The sequence below is a fragment of the Belonocnema kinseyi genome, chromosome 3, assembly GCF_010883055.1.
Source record: "Belonocnema kinseyi isolate 2016_QV_RU_SX_M_011 chromosome 3, B_treatae_v1, whole genome shotgun sequence".
NCBI lineage: Eukaryota > Metazoa > Arthropoda > Insecta > Hymenoptera > Cynipidae > Belonocnema > Belonocnema kinseyi.
Window position 1 is genome coordinate 153,778,805 of NC_046659.1, and position 3,997 is coordinate 153,782,801.

At 24.7% G+C, this 3,997-nt stretch overlaps 1 protein-coding gene across 2 annotated transcripts in view; it reads right to left on the minus strand.

Annotated features, from left to right (window-relative positions):
- LOC117169237 (zinc finger CCCH domain-containing protein 10-like) overlaps positions 1-3,997 on the minus strand; it is a 64,362-nt gene that overhangs the window by 18,963 nt on the left and 41,402 nt on the right. The window lies entirely within an intron of this gene.

Consider the following 3,997-nt stretch of genomic DNA (forward strand, 5'->3'; position numbering starts at 1 on the left):
GTAGAAAATTTCACTGTTTGAAGGAAAATTCATCTCGTTGGCTTGTAAATTCAACATTTTGATAGAAAATTCAAGTTTCTGTTAAAAATGTAACTGTTTTGTTAAAAATTCGCCTCTTTTCATCAAAAGTTCAAGTATTTGGTTTCAAGTGCAACTGTATAGTTGATTTTTTGGCATTAAATTAAAATGCTTTAAATGAACTTTTTTGTGAGAAATTCATTTATTTGGTTGAAAATTTAATAATTTCGTTGAAAATTGTTTAAAAAAAAATTAAAAATGAGTTTATTTTACTACAGATTTAACAATTAGTTGCTAATTCGTCTTTTTGTTAAATCCATTTGTTTTTATAAATAAGGTCTTGGTTGAAGATGAGACGATTTTGTTAAAAAGTCATCCCTTTAATTGAACATTGAGTTTTTTGTTGAAAATTCAAAAAATTTATTTATCTCTTTTGGTTAAAATGCAAATGTTTGGTGTAAAATTAATTTGTTTTACTTAAGGATTGAACTATTAATATTTTGTTATCATTTAGTCCTTTATGGATGAATTCAATTTTTTTTATTTGAAATAAAAGTCTTGTTTTGTTTGAATTATTTACTATTATATTATTTGTGTAAAATTAATCTTTTCTAGTTAGAAATTCAACTGCTTGATTAAAAGTTAAATTACTTTCTTAAAAGTTTACTTTTTGATTAAAGATTAATTATTTTATATAAAAATTAAACTATTTAATTAAAAATTCACCTTTTTAATTGATTTGGTTGAAAATCTAACTGTTTCTCTAAAATTCAATTTTTTCTGTTCAAAAATGCAACTGTTTTGGTGGAAAATGGACGTTTTTGTTGAAAAATACACTAAAAGGGGGGTGTTCTCTAATCTCCTTTTCATTCCGTGTTCCGTGATATCTTTTCTTGTCAGTATAGCGTGGGAAGGTTTGTTTATCTTCTAGATTCTAAACTTTGTGAAAGTGAATGCTTTGGGGATCGTAAAGTGTCAGGAAGTAAATGGAAATCACTTGGTTAATTATATATTTTATGGCCTTGGCATTCTACTTGACGATTCGGTTCATTTCGAGCTTGTTTCCATGATTTCTTTGTTTCAAAAATAAATGTTTAGAGGCAGAAATGCAAAAGTGAAAGTTGCTAATTTAGATAATTAAATCGATTTTAAAATAGGTAATTTTAAAGTGATTTTAAATAATTTCAGGACTCAGTCTCGCGACACTAACGCCATCTCAAAAATGCAAATTTCGAATTTTTTTCACAATTGCAAATTAAAAGCGCTTGGATTTATAATTTTTTGATAAAAAACCTTTGAAGTTGTTCAACTGTAAATATAAATAAATTAATAATTCCAAAAATCGAACTGTAGTTCCAGTATTCAAAATTGACCAGTAATTATTTTTTTAATATGATTCTGAATCTGTTCGAAATTAAAAAAAAAAAATTACTGAGTTTAACGTTTGAGTGAAATCTTATAAAATATTTTTAATTTTAAAATAACTTTAAATTAAAAGATTTACAACTAAATGCTTTTATTCAAATTTTCTTATTGATAAAAAAAGAAACAAATTTGTAATATTTAAACATGTGAATGTTTATTAAAAATGAGACTTAACGTTACAATTTTGATCGTTATATTAAATTCTTTTTCTAATTTGTAAGTGAAAGCGTTGAATTGTAATTTGTAAAGAACGATTTAACAATTGTTATTTTTTTAAGACTGAAAGTCAAGATAATTTAACTTCAAATTTAAAAAGGGGGCAGTTAAAAAAAAAATAATCTTGCGATTTTTCAATTAATTTTTCAATTTAGAGCACTGAAAGTGATAGGATTTTTTTTTAATTTGTCGTATTTAAACATTTCAAGAGATATCTGTAAAAACGGTAATGAATCGATCATTCAAGTTGAATGTTCCTGCGTAATCATTAAAAAAAGTCGTTAATATTTATGATACATATCGCATATTCACGCTCTTATATTCTTGGAATAATTTATTTAATCTTATTCTGAACTCGGACACAAGATTTGAATACCAGAAACTCATTTCTTTTTACTCCCAAATTTCACACTTTTTTTCCTATTCTCCTCTTTTTCTCTTCTTAGAAGAAATCCTCTTTTTCTCAGTTTTCAACAATACTTCTCGTTTTTTTTTCGTTCTAATTCGAACTTTATTAAGTTGTTTGAAAATTCAAGTTTTTTGTTGAGAATTGTTCTTTTTGGTTTGATAATTCATCTATTGGTAGGAAACTCGTATTTTTTGGGTAAAAGTTCCTTATATTTAACTGAAAAACGTCTTAAAATATGTTTGTTTTAGAACTCATATCTTTTTGTTGAAAATTAAAATTTTTTGTTGAAAGTTCAACTAATTAAAAAAAATTTCATCCTTGCTGGTTGAAAATACAAAACATATTCTGGAAAATTGGCCTTTTTAGTTTTAAAATTTCACAATTTGGTTGAATTTTTTTCGCTTTCTTGAAAAGAAATCTTTCTCAGATGCAAATTTAGCTTTTATTTTTTTTAAATCATCTTTTTTTATTAAAAATGCAACTATTTGATTATGATAATCTGGGTTTGGTTGATGATTCAGTTGTTTTTTTTGTTTACTTAAAATTCAAATCTTTCTTAGTTGAAGATTCAATTGTTTGGTAAAACTTAATTTTTTGGTTGAAAATTCAACTATTTTAGTATAAAATGCAACTATTTGGTTGACAATTGAATTATTTAGTTAAAATTTAACTGTTTGGTAATAAAATAACTTTTTGGTTGAAAATTCCACTATTTTAGTATAAAGTTCAACTATTTGGTTGGCAATTGAACCATTTAGTTCACAATTTAACTGTTTGGTGATTAATGAACTTTTTGGTTGAAAATTCAAATATTGTAGTAGAAAATTCAACTACTTGGTTGAAAAGTGGTATATTTTGGTAAAAAATTCAGCTGTTTGGTTGAAAGTTAACTTTTTGGTTGAAAATTAAAATATTTTAGTAAAAAATTGAACTATTTGGTTGATAATGGAACTATTTAGTTAAAAATTCAACTGTTTCGTTACAAATTGACTTTTGGGTTAAAAATTCAAATATTTTAGTAGAAAATTCAACTATTTGGTTGACAATTAAACTATTTGGTTGGAAATTCAACTGTTTGGTTAAAAGTTTCACTATTTTGTAGATAATTCAAGTTTTTTTTAAATTCATCTCTTTTATCAAAAATTAATCTGTTTCAGGTGACGATTAAACTATTTTTTTTTTTAAATAAAATTATTTGGTTTTAGATTAACTTTTTTGTTGAAAATTTAACTGTTTTGTAGAAAATTAATCTTTTTCGCTTCAGAATTGAAAAGTTTGGCAGAGAATTAATATTTTTAGTTGAAAATTAACTTTTTGTTGTTGAAATTTCAGTTGTTTGACAGTAAATTCGCCTGTTTGACTTACAAATTTAATAAAAGAAATTAATATATTAATTGAAAAATGTATTTAAATATAAACAGTATTTCAGTTAAAGATTATTAAATTTTATTTATTATATGAATAAAGCTGTTAGGTGTATCCTTAAGTTTAAGGATTTGCCTAAATTCTTAGGCAAAGAGAATTATTACAGAAATTAGATTATTAAATTTGTGGTGAAAATTAAATTTTTCGTTTGAGAATTGATATTTTTTAGCAAAAATTTAATTATCTTGTTGGAAATTAACTTTTGTTGAAAATGCTTGTTTACCTGCATTAGCGTTACTCAAAGCCGGTGGCAGTGAAAATCACAATTTTTTCAAGTTTTGGAAGCTTTTCAAAAAAACTCAAATTTCGAAAAAAAATGTTTTTATACATTCCAGCGGTATCTGCGAAAGAAATAGGAAAAAAGTTCAAACTTTTTTTATGTTAAAGATGTTCAAGCTCAAAAAACGTGACCCTTTAATTTTTTTAAAGTTTGACCGTTTTCAACAAAGAAACGGTTCATTAGATCAAAATGTAACTTCGCAGGGTTTCTGAGGGGGGGGGGGG